Genomic DNA, 17089 nt, shown 5'->3' on the forward strand with positions numbered 1-17089 from the left:
GTCAGGTGTGCCTGCAAGCCCTACACTGGACAAGACTGGCATAGCAGTACCTTAAGAATGTGTTAACCTGTCTGGAAGTAAAAGCCTCTTTTCATGGCTTTCAAAAGCATATGAATGACTCAGTCCACAAGTAACAGACAAGCTTGTGTAATCAAAGAAGTTTTGTTCAAAAGTGGTCCAGAGCATTCTATTAATTTTTCTTAACCTCTGTGTTATTGCTTATCTAGTTCTGAGATCCTCGTAAACTGTTACGTGATGTGGATAAACGAGCCACAACAAGCACATAGGAGCTCCTTTGCCTGCACACCAATCTAGTGGGCCTCCAGCCAGCACTGAACCTGAAAACCCTTGTGACCTTGTTAGGGTGACACTGTGCTGGAGCTAATAAGCTGCACGCAGAGGCAGAGCGACTTGGGTTGGGCTTCACAAACACGCTTTTGAACTGGAGCTGGCTGGTGTCCAGGCCACTGAACACTTATGCAGAGGGCATTTGTGCATGAGTGCAACCAACCATGGAGACATATTCGGTGTCATCAGACTGCAGGCTACAACTTCTCTCCAGAAGATCTGAGTATCTGCAAGGCCTCTACTCTGGTTTTCAACATATATGCACTGTATTTCACCTAATCTTCCTGAGACAGTGAAAACTTCCTGCATTATACAAGCTATCCAGTCATCCTCTGGCATTGTTTATACCTAATAAATTGTAGGATCAACTTGGCTGTCCCTTTTTGCAGGAACTGTCTCACAAAGCTAAAGTCTGGCCATGTTTTTCATTCAAGAAAACTATGCATTAGTTAAGACATCAGTAAACCAATACAAATTATGATTGTGTAACACAGTTAACAAGTGTTTTGTTTCACATTACTTCAATCTCAGTTCAACACAAATAAAGGCTTACATATTTTCTAACTTGGCCATTCTAACTTGCTGCAATTATTTACCACACCACCATTGACACAAAGAAAGTATTTTTTATTATTTGAAATATTTTATTAATACAGTTGGAACTTAACTCCATTCTTTTACTCCCCCTCCCCCCACATTCTTTTTCTCTCCTCTCTAAGACTATTGACAAAGCTGGGTGCCCTAAAGCTCTATATATCTGAAAACACATAAGGTTATGCAAACAGAATGCAAAATAAGTGTAGAAAAAGAAACTGAAAAGCAATACCATGCTCTGCCTATGCATAATAGACTATATAAAGCATAGAGCAGAAAATGGCAGCTGTAAGTAGATGTCAGAGAGTACTTCCATCAGGAACAAGAAATCTAAAAATCAACACAGGAAAGGGAGGGAGAATTAGGCCTACTATTGTGTAAGTCTGGTAGAAATCAAAACGCAGTATTTCATGTGGGCAAAAGGCATACTATGTATGTCAGGCAGCTATTCTGACAACTTAGGTGTGTCTGGAAAATATCTGCACACTAGATGAATGTTGAAATTTCCATTGAGAAGTAAGCCTATTCAATTAACACATGGAATATCTCAAAAAGAAATTCTAATATTTTTCTGACTAAATTACTAAATAATTTTGCGCCTTTACTGTGTAACATCTACCTAATGTAAAGAGAGGCCAGTTGGGACCTATTTAATTTCATACATACTTGGTCACAAGCAGTTGATTCATTTTTTTAAAAATTGTCTGTATTATTTGCCATTATGTATCTTGCAGCTTTCTTGGTATTCATCATACCTTATTTAAAATGGAATTAGGAGGTGTGATGCACAAGCTGGACACTGTGAAAGCCAAACTGTATTAAAAATGTACCATTATTGATGTGCTATTAAATAGCTGGAAAAACTCTATTGGCAAAAAAATGTATTTAAGCATATCAATTGGCACAATGAAATCAGAAACTTTCAAATTATTTAATTAAGCTACTGAAGTTAATGGCTGACTACAGTTTGCCTGCAGTGAAGGAAACAGCTCAGTTACCCGAAATCCAATAGCAAAAAATAAACAATCAATATTTTCCCCCTCTGGGAATGGAAGCAAGTACCAGCTGCCACACTGTATACATAACTGAGATCTGTCTCAAGGAATAGTATTCAGATTTACATTAGAATGAGCAGGGAGTGTTTTTAAACTGCCTACACTGACCCAGGAACATAAGTGCTTGTAGTGAGAGTTAGAACAAGCAACCCAAACTTGATCCTTTAAATTCCCCTTAGGTACCTTTACCCTAACTCACTTAAATATGCCTGCAGGGGATGTCTTTGACAGGAATAGAGTGAAATCTGAGCATAATGAATAACCTACTATATAAACAGAGGGATTCCCACCACCTCCAAAGAGGGCAAGAACTGGGCCAACATATGCCAACATATGCCAACGCATAAGCATTCTTGCAAGATTTGCATAATTTTGCTGCATTTGATGGTAAGACATTCATGCTAATGTAAGTTTGTTACATGTTATACCAGTACAGCATACTGCATTAGAAAAAAATAACTTGTGGCCACATTCTTAATATGCAGTATGGCTAATCTAGTCCATATGGGAACGTGCACCAGCTCTTCACAGGGCTCTAGCCATATCACTCAGAGGGAAAGGATCTTAACTGCTGCTACCCAAACTCTCTGCTCTGTCACAGAGGTCCTGCCATGACACTGGGAAGGTTGTTTTATGCCTTGTGTCTTGAGCATCCCAACTCCCATTGCTGCCCTTATGGGAAATACATCAGAGACTGCAAGTTGCTCAGTTTCTAGTATAGGCCATGACTAAACACTGCAGTTACAATGTTGTCCATAATCTAGGGCACTAGGTGTAAATTAAGGTTCCTCTGTGTCTTCAGTGTTTCAAGACACACTTCCAGTTCCAAAGAAGGAACTATTCCTTAATTAACAAGGTGTTTTCAACATTGTATGTTTTTCAAGCCTTTTAACATTTAAATAACAAAACCAAAACCCAGACAAACCAACCAAACAAAAAGTAAATAAAATAAAGCCTGTGCAAGGTGACAAATATTAATTTAATTGAAACATTGGACCAGTTAGAAAGGGCAATGTAAATAACACTGAAGCACTACCTGAAACACAAATGCTGACCTTCTGTCAGAGATCACTGCTTCTGTGGCACAAAAATGCATTCAGCTATCCTACTGTGCTGGATATGTAGGTCTTTCTTTAAACTCAGATTACAATGTTAGTAGGTCATAATGGAGGTATTGTTCCCATACCGTGTGCCTTCCTGTGCAATTCTGCTGCTGATAACTATTCAAATCAAGGAATTTAGGTGGAAGGAGAATGTTATACCCTTTATGTCAAGCCATCTAACAAATGTGAGTCCAAAGAAACAATGCATTTTAAATCAGCAAGTGCTCAAATAAATATTTACTTCTGACATTAATACTGAAGACAAAACCCCAGGCATCTTTCTGGTGAGGCAAACTCTATAAAAACTTAACCAATCTGACCTTTCAAATCAGAAGTGTGACGCTCACCACCAGAAAAGAGAACAGGGAAGACATTTACGCAGAAGTGAATTTGGCCGTGAATGCAGTTTTACCGCATTGCCTCTGCACAAACAGTTTGAGATGCTTGCATTTCAGTAACAGAAAAGTTGCCTTTCTGCATGAGCGTGTTGGAGCTACTGAATGGAAAAGTGGGACTGAGAAGGAAGTGAGATGTTTGCACACCGTGCCAGCTTTCTGCCCTGTGGGCCAGTGAAGTGAGGAACTGCAGTACAGGACAGTATCTGCTACCACACGGATCAATCATTCGAAAATAATAGTCTAGAGCTTGCTGAGGCTTCTCATACAGGAGTGCTGTCACTTGACTTTGTTACTGCTCTGCAATCCGCAAGTGCAAAAGTTCCATGTCATGGAAAACCTTACCTTGGAAACAGTAGAGTCCTGGTGCAGGAGCCCAGGAGGAATCTGGCTCATTTCCCTGCAGCAGAGTCAAAGGCTGGAGTGGGACAATCGTGGAGACAAGCCTTGCCGCCAGTGCACACAGGAAAGGGAGCAAGCTGCTGGCTGCCACCTTGCCCTCTGCTTTCTGCCCTCTGGCTAGCAGAGGGTAGATTTCATCACCCACCTGCGTCATGACTATTACAAGCAAGGAGCCCAGCTGGCAGTGTGTACACTAAGGGTTTTATTCACAGCATTCAGACCCTTTTGACTTCTGCTGTGAGCTTTTGCCAAGTCACATTAGGATCAATTCATAAGGTGAATTTTTGCATAATCCTAGGAGTGCTTCTGTTTCACACAACAGCTGTAACTGAAGTTTTCGCCTCCGCTAAAGTGTCCTTGAAAATTTCTTCACACATTAGACAGGCACGCTTAAGCATCTGGCTTGTATAGCCAAGAATAAAACTATGTAATTTAAATTTGCAAAGATACCCCACAGCCTCTCAGTCTTGTCCAAAACATAAGACAAATGTGGCATCCTTAGCACACTGTTAACTTCCTCCTTATAAGGTTTAACACATCTTAAATACCAGGAAGAAAACTATAAGTAACAAACTGAAGAGCCAACAATGTCCTGCTGTTGCAGAAAAAGGCCTGGAGTCTCCATTGTTGGAGAAGTTTAAAAAATGTTAGACATGTTTTTTCCAATGTCAAGAGCAACATAGGAATATCTCCTTCCCTAGAGGCAGGAGCTGGGTCAGATGATTCTAGAGGGCCCTTCTAACCCAGTTTTTCTGTAGGTCTGCCTTGCACTACTCACCCCCAGCTGCACTTAGCCAGATGCCAAATTACAAAGGCAAATGCTAACATCAGTCTTTGCTCACTCCCAAGTCTGATAAGAGTCTCATTAGAAGCCATAAAAAATTCAGTAAGACTTTATGCTTTTATTTACTACTTTCATAAGAATTAATTATTAATGATAATTAATAAGAATGGAAACAGCTATAAAATAATAACAAATAAGAGTTAACTCTGACATAGTGGTAAGACAATTCTCTGATGATTTACATCACTTTAGGTTTCTAAGGAGCAGCTACACTCTACCTTTAAAAATATTTCTTTTTCAAAGCTTTCTTTTTGCTTAGGATGATCTATCTCCAGGTGATATACAGTGTTATGCATTTCCTCTATGCAGATATACAGTTGCTTACCAGCCTATGCTTGCAACACTGACAGATGGTTACAATTCATGGATGTTATAAATGCTTTCTGTTAAACTAATGGACTGAACTATTAGTAAAGTCTTCAAATATAAGAGCGAAACTAATTAGCTAAGTGGCCATATAAGCACTTCCCCAGCAAAGCTAAAAAACAGAATGCCCTTAGCCAAAATTGAAGCCTGAGAAGAAAGTCTGTTGCCTCATTTATAGCTGTACTAAAATCACAACACAGCAGCTAGCTACACCCAGGCAGCTGCCAGGTGTGCCTTTGGCAAGATGCTGCTCCGAGAAATGTTACTGCTTACAATTACGTAGGGGTGGAAAGCAGAAAATCAGACACATTGAACGAACCAGAGGCCTGCAGTTTGATACATAAAAACTCCTTAACATTCAGAGTGATTAGCAAGATGCTTCTACTTAAGGTCCAAATACAGAATCTATACCCCAATATGAAGCACATAGGTACTGACTTTATTGAAGAATTTGGATTCAAATTGAACTAATGGGGAAAAGCACACTAAAAACTGTACAGAAAATACTCCTATCAACATCTGCTTGAAAAGGTTGAAACTCACATCCAGGCAAAGCTTAGACAGGAGTTAGAAAGTGGCGTCTGTCCATCTAGCACAGGAGAAATTCACCACTTCACTACCCAGAGGGGGAGAGGGGGTTGGTCCCTGAAACACTGAGATATTCCAGCTTCATAAGCCTAAGGGTGGTCTGAGAAGATTTGGGTGCTTACACTTTTTCAGCCCCAAGGCTTTCTCCCTCAGATGAACTGGTCCTGGGGATCACTAGTCCAGAACCACCATCTGAGACAGTAACTGCACTGAGAAGTGAAAACAAATAAAACAGGGCCAGGGACTCCATGGCACAGTGAGGCAGCAAGAAGTAGGTAAACAACCAGGGCAGCTTAACATGGCAATTGCCTTCCTGCTGAACCAGTCCTGTGGCTGTCCCTCAGGCTCATCTGCATGAGTTCTTTCACAGAACTGTCGCAAAGCTTGAATTATTGATATCCATGGAGCACAGCACATTGGTAGGTACCAAAGAACACTCTCCCTGCAAAATAAATTAAAAAAAGAGCAGATCCCACATCCATTTGGAGCCTGCTGATAAAGGGCTGAATCTTGCTCTGATCTTAACCCTGCAGATGGGCCTTCCTGCTCCAGCTGAAGAACAGCATGCAGCACCAAGTCACATTCCCATTCTGCAGTTAAACAGTTACGTTCCCAGGCTGTAGCTTTTCACCGGGGCTGCTTATTGGAGCCTAACAGTATGTCTGAGGTAACTTTCAGGTTAAAAGCAAGAAGTCTCACTGCTCATTACTCGCTCAGAGCAGTGTGACAACCGTGAAGAACAAGGGCGAACTACCAAGCACGAGTGTCTTGGTAACACTCGTGAACAGCTTGGAGACCAATGCATGACATGCAAGACCTTGGGAACTCACACACTTTGAAATGTACATTTCCAGCTTTTTCCCATCACAGGGATGACTACCTAGCAAAAGCATCAAAGATAAAACAGTAATGGTTGTTCTTGACTATCTGCAGTAATGAGGACCTAGAATTTCTAATTCCTAACATAAGAGGGCAAATGATACAGGAATTTTCCTTTTTTTTTTTTTGTGTGTGGGTTTGTTGTTGTTGTTTTGTTTTGTTTTTTTGTTTTTCCCTGGAATGTGTTAACACCACAAGGGCTTCTGCCATATCCACACCAAATGCAAGTAGACCTTCACACTCTTTTTTTTCCCTTTCAAATAACTCAAGTAAAACCTAGATAACGCATCTTAAATATCAGGAAGAAAACTGTAGGTAACAAACTGAAGAGCCAACAATGTCCTGCTGTTGCAGAAAAAGGCCTGGAGTTTCCATTTTTGGAGACTGTATTCACCTAGCTGTATTCACATAGCTGTATTCACCTGCTGGAACTAGAAAGAGATAGTGTCACTAGCATAGCAACACATTGAGTGACACAGGCAGAAAGAAGAAACAGGTTAGGGTCATACTGCACCTTTTTTGCATGCTTTTGCTGATGCTTACACATAAAATAAGGAGTGCAGCGCACTTGAACATGACAATGTTCAATGACTTGAACATGTACAATTGGCACCTGAGCCAATTGTACACCTAATTTCAATGGAAAATGAAGTGAGATAGATCCTCATCTCACTAAAGCCACTGGGACTCATGACTGCAAAGATGCATTTCAGTGTGACGGCCCCCTGGCACAACGTGACTGGCAGCTGTAGAAGGATTTATGAAGATGATGTAGAGAAACAGATTGACTTTTGTAAGCTCTTGAAATATCTAGCAGCCAGAGAAGCTCATCTACGCCACCCGATCTGCCCAGTTCCATTCTGCAGGAATGCTGACGGCCTCAGTAGCCCACCTGCAGTGCCACTGCACTGCCCTCTAGTTCACCACACAATTACTCTCGTTGTAAGAAACACTCTCTTACTGATTCGAGATTTTCCTGTTTCAGCTTCAGGCCATTGTACCTTGTCCTTCTTTCTTCTGAGAATGTGGGTAATTCCCTTCTTTCATTTATACTATTATCTCTGCAATTATTTATAGTCTGTAACTAAATCTCCCGAGTCCTCCATTTAATACAGTTCTTTCAGTGTCTTTTTCTGCAGTATGTCTTACTTTTCTATCATCATCCATTACTGGCATTGTATTGCCTTTATTTTTAAATAATTTTTATGATATGGGGACTTGATTGCATTGACCATTCTAACTGTAGCAAAATCACAGCTACATGAACCAGGGTCTCATTACTTTAATAGTATCACTTGGGAAAAGGTAGGTATGTTTTATGTGACGGTGAAAGACTCAAAAGACACAGGCAACCTCATTTTCAAATGGCAAATTACATATCCTAAACTTGGAAGTGTAGAAGCAAAGCTCTGAAAATTCTCAGAATGAATGTCCAAAATATTGTAGTTTTCTTCAACAATATGCTAAGAAACACAACAGCAAGCAATCACTGTTAAATGAGTAAACAGCAATGAGAACATCAGTCTGAAAGCAGGATCCCGTAATAGAAACTATTAACAAAACCTTTTCTCTAGGTGACAGTGATTTCCTTTTACATATATTAATCTAAATTTAAAATTTAAGTAATGGCACCTGTTTCCTGAAAATAAGCCAAAAGCTCCAATAATAATAACAACTACTTGGAAAAGCATGGACAGAGTTGATTGAACAAAATGGTTGGTACACTCTAAGATTTTCCTAAACTTCCATTTTTTAAAAAAAATATGAAAATATATTAACAGCTATTCTGAACAGTCAACCATCCAGTAACTTTGGGATGCATTCCAGGCAACAGACTCTATTTCCACAATATTTACCACTAAATTACTTGAGCCCTTGCCAAACATTGGTAAGTATACCCCCTGGAAATGCCTTCTGACACAAGGAAATATTATTACCTCTATTTTAGTGGGCAAAGAGGCATAGAAGAACTGAACTGCACATGAGTATTTGAAAAAATTTCTACGAAGTCAAGCCATAAATTGAACTTAGATCTCCTGAGCTGCTGCTCAGTATCTTCATATCAATATTCTTAGAAAAAAACAGACAAGATAACTGCAGTTGAAAAGCCTAAGGAATCACTTGTTATATGCAAATAAGATTTATCTTCTTGTATCTATGCTATGCTGTGTTGGCACTGAAACTAACTGCAGAGATCATGATAAAATGGATCTCCAAGGAATAAGAGACAAAAAATAGTGATCATGACAAAAACATAACTTTGAAAGGATACTTGCCTACATTTTAAAGCATTCAGGTAAAATGAAAAAATGGTATGACAGTGCAGTATTTATGCATATTAATGATGTGACAGACTTCAGGAAAAAAAGGTATCAAAATCAGTCTGGAAAAGAAGTGCCCTAATGGGATAGAGTTGGAGTCTGATATGGGCTACCAGAAAGGATGACAGGCATAGCTCAACAGTGTTATATGGGAGAAAGATGTGTCAGGACAGTGTATCATTACTTGAACCTCCCATATCCATAAAAAAATGCTACTGATCACTGTCAGTTCTGGCTACTTCATCACATGAGTGATGGGTGTATCTTCACCAAGAAGCCAATGAAACAACACTACTGTGGTTGAGTTTGGTTTTCTATTAAGTTTTCAACATCAGATCTGGTAAGATCTGATTTGAATGATCATGACCCAACTCACTTTAATGCAAATGAAATGTTACAGACTTAAGTTCTCTACCGTAAAAGATCAAATTGTTAAAAATTCAGAGAACAAGTGAGTTTAGGAGTTTGCAATTCCTTCAAATGCTCATCAAATGTATAATAAGAAAAAGAAAGACCATTATACATGTATTGAATATGATACTAAGACTAAAGATCCTGTAAGTATTGGTCTATAACTAAATTAATACTTAATTCACTTTTGAACAGAACAGTGACTATACATAGGATGTTAAAGGAAAAAAGGAAACAGAATAAGAGTTTGCAGTCTCTATCCTAAGATGTGCTATAGAAGAACAAAATGAACATTGTTTATATTTAAGGGAGACAATGGGAGAAGTTCCTCATAATGATCAGCCAGTCATCTCTAGTCTTGATTTCAATAATATACAAAGTTTTAGTGCAAATAACAGAAGACTTCATAAACTTCGTGTGTGCTTGAAAAATGGGAGAAAGCACAATCTGTATTTACCAGAATTAGACTGTGCCCAGTTAACTTCAGTCTTTGAATAAGCTATCTCAATTTTTCAACTAACTAACTAACTAGATCAAGTCCACATAACATTCGGTAAAGCATCTGACTGAGACCAACATGGGAAACGATTAGTTAAGCAGCAAATGCAAGCAATCTGTACAACAGTTACCAGGTGGGTAACATACCCATTAAAGGGAACATGAGGAGTAATGGTGAAAAGAGAACTGCAGGATAAAGGAGGTTTCGAAGAGGTGATCAGCCATGGCACCTACCAAATAATCTAATCAAATCTTATATATCACCACCAACAATCTAGCCACAAAAATTAGAAAGGGGTTAACAAAATTAAGGACAAGAAGTTGGACAGCACACTTGATAGACAATATTAAACTAAATAATAGAAATTGCCTAAATGTCTGTGAACAGCCATGCAGAAATGTCCATCTCTCCCCTTTCCTTACACAGTTAAATTGCATGTCAAGTTAAATACCTAGGGTAGGTGGATACATACAGCAGAGACCATGACACCATCTGATGCAGCCAGAGAGAGGGCACACAGGATGTCAACCAAGGTACTTCCAGCAAGGAAAAGTATCAATGTCAGCTTAATGTCAGCACAGAAGGCTCAGATGAGACCTCCTGTGGAGCTCTTCACACCCTGGCATACCACCTACCTTTCTGTTCAGTCAAGCCCAGGAAAAGTGGATTCAAGCCAGGAGAGGGCCTAATGATCCCAAGCACAATGGTTAGAGGAATGGTCTATCACCAGTGAAGTGCCCAAAAGAGTTTGGCTGGTTTAGCTTGGAAAAAAGGGGGCTAAGGGAGGACAGGGACTAAACTGGCACAGTCACTAAACACGAAAGTCAGTCGGTCTCAGAAAAAACGGGAACAAAATTAACAGAATAAATAAATTCTGTGTGGAAATTAGAAGGTAACTAGGTATTGCAGAAACAAGACATCAGGATACTCTTGATAATATTTACAGTAGATGTCACTGTGGAAAAAAAAAACACCAAGAAACCCTCCTTTTCCTTTTGAAAGCAATTGTAACAAGGAAATATTTACTTCACAAGAATAGAACATATTTTTGTCTATCCTATCCAGATATGTCCTCAGACAGCCCAAGGCCTAAGGAAGGTGATTTTCAATCTGCAGAACTAAAGTTAGAGTCCATGTATTGCTACAAACAGATACATTAAACACATTATATTATATTATTCAAATAAATACAGAAACTGTATTTCATGATGTCATTTCATTTCACAGAAGCAATTTCCTTTTAAGCAACATCTAACAATATTTCAGCATGCAGAACAGTATTACTTTGCATATAAATGCAGAGGCATCAGTACTGATCAATTTCAATGTAATTTAAAACTTAGTAAGTGCTGTTATACTGCATTTCCTCAGTTTGTAAATCTGTCTACCACTTCTTACCAAACACCACCTGCACCAGAGAAGAGCTTGACCATTTGCCTGTCGAATACTCCACCTCCTCCCTAACGACAGAATCCAAAAAAAGACCATGAAACTTAAACATATGGGGAAGAGGAAGAGCTAATGAATGAAAATGGCAAGAGTTTACAACACCCTTAGAGATGAAAAATGATATTTACATTTAAAACATGAGTGGGTAATGCAGTGTGACAAGAGATCATTTTTGCAATAACTATGGGACATGGAAAACACAACCCAGTGTTCAAATAACTGATGAGCCTAGGACAGCTCTTTTACCATGTCTTTAGTTTATCCTTCTTTTGATCATCAAGCGCCATAGCATCTCTGCACTGAACAGGGAGAACTTCCCTCACATGGCTCTCTGCAATTTACTCTTCTACAGATGCACGCTGGTTTTCTGTGACATTTGTTACCTTTCATGTGAATCAGGAACATATTCAGAAGTTCCTATATTCAGGCTAATATACTGTATTCTGTTTCCACATTATCCTCCAAATCTGGACATTCCCAAAATATTCCAGATCATCTGCTCACATGTCCATGCGAAGGGAAACTAGTATTTCTTGTCATACCTCTTTAGTGACACTCTCACCACCGCCTGGTTAAAAACTTCTCTGCTACCATTCAAGAGCATCATAGCCCACTCCAAGCTTGCCAGTAACATGTCTTTTTTGCTTTCCATTAGTTCCTATGCTGTACAGGCACAACATCAAAATCTGAAATTTTAACCCATTTATATAATTACTTTTTTAAATTAACTATTTTTAACACACACCCCACCATTTTTCATGCTTTGTAAAGAAGAACACAAATATTAATATCCTTCTCTATTTCTATACAGAGTTTTCTGGAACACAAATGTCATATTTCCCATGTGTATGCATGTGTACTTCCACACAGGTGAACATATACAATGTACACTGTTAATCAGTGTACATTAAAGAACAGCAAACAAACAAGCAAGCAAACAAACTTTGAATTCCTCTTTTTCCACTGTAAAACTTTACAAACATGCACTTCTGATGGAATTTTAATAGATGTTCATATTAACAGATTTTCTCACAAGAAAATCTGATCAGAATATACTCCAGCTTCTATATACTTATAATAAATCTTGCAGTATCAACAATTTTGTTTTATTACTAAGCATATAGATTTGATGTTACAGGCTAAAGAGTATCTCATTTCTAAAGATAAACATAAAAAGGCAAAGTAATCACACAGCTGCAAAATTCGTAAGGCTGTATTTTCAGGCCACATTCTGTGCCACATCTGACAGAAATGGAGGCTCTTTTTTCACAACTGAAGTTTTATCATATATTACTGGGGAAAAAAAAAAAAGGGTAGTGGAAGTTTTGGTTCCAAAGCATGACATACAACTCTCATTTGCAAGTTTACGCACTGCACAGTACCACCAGTGAAACACAAACTTGGGTTTTGAAAACAAATCAAATACTTCCAGGTTCTGTTCCTAACACGATGTAGCTATTGTGACGTCTTCCAATATCACAACACTAAATAAAGTGCACTTATCACACATACTCACAAACAGGGGAATCCCATTAGTAAGTAACCATACAAAGAAAACAAACTAATTGGTAGCACAGAAGAGGAAATCCTGTCCTCACAGAAACCAGCAGCAAATTCCAATTGATGGTGGCAGATCAAGAATTGTATCCATTGTTTTAGCCATCATGAAGAATACACCCAAAAGAGATAAGTATTTTCTAGCCTTCTTTAGAGATGAACTATACAGGTTTCTTGTACCACTAATGATTAAAAAAATTGTAAAAAAGTGAATTAAAATCACCAGTGAGACTTAAATTCTGCCTCATTTTTATAGCTCAGACGATGACGGCAGGAAGGGGAAGTAGGACTTTTCTATAAGAGTCTTAATTCACTGTTTGTTAGATATCCTGAGAACACCACAGGAAAGGTGGTTTTTTACTGCAAAGTTGTGTGTTTGTTCCCCTTTTTTTGCCCACAGCTGCAGACAAAACAAAGAACATGGACATGAACAGCACTCTGAACAACAGTATAAACCCTCACATAGTTTGCAGAGAGGCTTTGCAAAAAAAAAAAAAAAAAGGAAAAAAAGAAAAATAGGCCAAATTATCCCTTAGATACAGCCACACAATCACATGCATCAGGATTCATGCACATACCTATTTTAAATTATTCCCAAAGGATGCATTCTCTCTCTCATCCTCTGTACAACTCCTCTGAAGCCAGTAATATAGATCCTAGCTATGCATTTCCAAAATATAGCTATGAACACACCTCCTTGGTTTACTGTCAGTTCAGGCATTCAATGATCTTACAAGCAGTTAATGTCTTTGATGGCAACACACAGCGAAGAAAATATTTTTGTAAGGCAAGGTACTATCCCATGATATGTAGTTGCTGCTTTTTCTACTCATGAGGCTTTCCTTTATTAGACTAGCTGGAATACTGTAGACACATCCTCACTTCATGTCCTTCACCAGAGGTAAAAGTTCCATTGATTTAAGACCTGAGGCTGAATCAATAATCCCAGTGCTTTAGGAATTCATTTAGAAATGGAGGCTATATGGTCTTTAAGGCAAAAAGAGAAAGGAACACAAAACACACTGAATTTGTATTACGTGTGCTCCAGAAGGTCCTTTTTGTTCTTTATTTTCTCTTTTAAGTTGCCTTTACACTCTACAACCAACAGAGCAAATTAATTTTCCCAAAGGATGGAACCATTTATCCATTTTTGGTAAGTCCAAATGCATTAACAGGTGAATTGATGTTGGAAAGTCTCGGGAGCCCAATATCCATGAAAATTCCCAAAAGGAAAGGTAACACGATGCCATTTTTTGTTACTGGTGTCATATTTTAAGGCAAAGGCAATGCCTGACTGGTTCACTTAGCTTCTTGGCAATTCTTTCCAGGTTTTTTCAAGGGAATATCACATATTCAAGAATATTCACCGGTTGCAGGTCCAAAAACAGGATGGAACCTGAAGACTTCTCTAAAAACAATTAGCAGTAATCAAACAATTATCCATAACATCTAATACTATATACCACTTGACACTTTAGTTTTTGCGCAGACTCTTCCACAGAATATCCACACATGAAGATGGCAAGTCTTATTATCACAAATGAGAAATCTGCAACAAGCCTTCACATCCAGTGAAATGTCACTGAATCCAAATACATACAGACACTTTATAGTACTGCACAATATGCATATGTGTTGCTCAGTACAATAGAAGAAGCCAACCTGGTTAGTCCCGCACGATTGCCTATGTAGTTTTGGAAACATTAGCCCTGTACTCTGCATACCATATGTATTTATAGCACATACTGAATATATATATACTATTGCAAATAATAACAGAAGATGAATTTAGTTCTGAGACAGACCGGCTCTGAGAGCAGTACAGGAGTGGAGCACCCTTGAAAACCATCCTTGACGATTGGAACTTGCCTAACGAAGATGACAGTGTCAGCTTTTCCTCACATTTCCTCTCTGCACTCCTTGAGGTCATCCACTTTCTTAACTACTTACTGCCTGCAGCTTCCTGACTTCCCCAAAGCTGAAGAAGTTCAACTCAAACATACTGAAAAACCAAAGACTGCAGGTCACACACTGAAACAAAGCAAATGTTAATGCATTTGATGACAAAAGGAGTTATGGTTACAAGAGTCAGCTCACATTCCCTACAAAATTCAACACCCTTCCTAAGCCTTAGACCATCCTGGGTCCTTTGCTCCTACATTACCATTAGCACAGTAGGGCTGCTATTCTCCCAAGTGTGCATATCTCCAACAGAGACCCACAATTTTATTCTGTTCTCCTGTACAGATATATTCTGGTTTGTATCCTTGTGTGTATGAAAAAAAGTTACTCTAAAATTCATTATACAAACTACAGATCCTCCCAGATACCTTCCCATTCCCGCATGAAGCAAGCCTTTGCAAGACTATGGCTGCTGCAAAGGCACAAAACCTCAGTGCAGATGGTTCCCAAGGATCTTGCAGATGGTCTCGTAGTATCCAACAGGCTACCTGCCCTTTTCTTCCTGTAGGGATGGTGCTAAGGAAGGACTTCTGAGATTCTTTTGTGGAGTTTCCATCAAAACCTGTGGATTATCAGTCTCATGCACTTACTTACTCATGCATTTCAACTTAATTGAAACACCAAAAATTACTTTACAGCAAGTTCTGCTTTGGAGTCTAAATCGTTAGGCATACAAAGAGCTAAGTACATCCAAGACAGAAAGCTGGATTCCCATTAAAAACCTAGTTGCAGGTGTTCATGGAGCAGTGATAATGCAGTGGACAAAGCCTTCTTTTCCTCCTTCCAGTAAATCTGTATCTTCCACAGACATACAAGGAATGCCATCAACTACCAGCATACACTAAGTTATGTCCAGCTCTGTATTTCTGCATGACTGGAGTCTTCTTGTGTATTGATGCACTCAAGTGTGTGGTTTACAAAATATTCCTGTAATGATAGCAGGACATTTGTGAAAATGCTGTTCAGCTCAAAGCACAGTAGACCACGCAACAATGAGCACCTGACTGAAGGCAGTGTGTCATGCTGAAGATCTGCAAGGAGAACAAAGCTTTCAGCGTGCCACTTACACTAAGCCATCTTCCTGAGGACCCCAGTCAACCTCCTTGTACACAATAGATTTTTCTTGCTTGAAGCAGCCTATGAGACCACGAGGTAGGGGGGCTTTAGGGAGGCAAACACTAGGAACTGCTCTCTTCGCATTTAAACGTATATCAGAAATATAATTCCCAGACGTATTTCAGTTACATGAAATCCAATCTTGACTTTTTAAGCAAGTCTAATACATCGACTATTTGCCCACTTGGATGATGTGGACACTCATTCATTACATGAACTCCAAGGGATAATACACTCCAAAGTTATTCATGAGGTAATAGGATTTGTCTTTACTGCAGTCATGATACAACTGGATGCGAATCAAAAAGGGCTTCACTCTGCAAATAATACATAAAGAAATGTGTTATAACATTCAGGAAGCAGAACCTCAAATATACTTGCTATACTGGAGGAATCATTCATGTTACTGGAAAAGACTTAAAATATTAGGCTAATAAATTATGATTTCATTTCCAAGGAAAAGAAACAGCAATCATTTTTTTCATAATTTTTGGGTAGACCTGCTTGCTGACGTTTACGTCTCCACTACAACACGAAAAGCACAGCAAACAGTATTACCATAAAATAGCAAGTCCATGAAAATAAACGAAAAAATCCCATAGGATTTTAGAATGCACAATTTCGAATTCAAAGAGCGCTGTGTACAAACCCAACTTTGCATTTTACCAGCCCTCCTTTTCTTTTTACATTTCGCCACGACATAATTGGATATACAAAACGCTACAAACGTGGAATAAAACTACAAATTCTCTTCCTTAAAATAAAAGGTTACGCTTGTAATTACATGACTTTGACATATCATTTTGTGCAATTGCTAATTAACTAGGACCCCGCGATAGAATAACGCAGAAGTAGTGATTTTCTTCCTCGAGAGCTGCTCTTGCTTCGTTTTAAATGAAGTTCCGCTACAGTGGGAGGGAAAACCCCACCGAACATATGCTCATGGGGCGGCGGGCACCGCGGGGAACAACCGCTTGTCGTGGGGCAGCCCCAGCGCAGCGCGGGTCTCGGCACGCCCGGCCCGGCCCGGGGCAGCCGCATCGCCCACTCCCCACGCCGGGCGCGGCCGGCGGCGGCGGCGCTGGGGGCAAGCAGGACAAACAAAGCCGCGGCACCCCGCGCCCCCCTCCCGCCGGGGCTGCCCCGCTGCGCCGCTCCGATGCGGGGCTGGCGGCGGGGCAGGGTCGCACCGCCCCCGGA

At 39.5% G+C, this 17089-nt stretch overlaps 1 long non-coding RNA gene across 1 annotated transcript in view; it reads right to left on the reverse strand.

The window, feature by feature from the left end:
• The window catches only part of LOC135407419 (uncharacterized), a 39461-nt gene extending 22401 nt beyond the window's left edge, over nucleotides 1-17060 (reverse strand). The window contains exons 1-2 of the long non-coding RNA XR_010426862.1: nucleotides 16824-17060; nucleotides 13390-16206 (exon numbers count right to left, since the gene is read on the reverse strand). This is a non-coding gene — a long non-coding RNA (uncharacterized LOC135407419). The remainder of the gene's footprint in view (nucleotides 1-13389; nucleotides 16207-16823) is intronic.
• Between the last annotated feature and the right edge of the window lie 29 nt (nucleotides 17061-17089).

The sequence above is a fragment of the Pseudopipra pipra genome, chromosome Z (genome assembly GCF_036250125.1).
Source record: "Pseudopipra pipra isolate bDixPip1 chromosome Z, bDixPip1.hap1, whole genome shotgun sequence".
Classification (NCBI taxonomy): domain Eukaryota; kingdom Metazoa; phylum Chordata; class Aves; order Passeriformes; family Pipridae; genus Pseudopipra; species Pseudopipra pipra.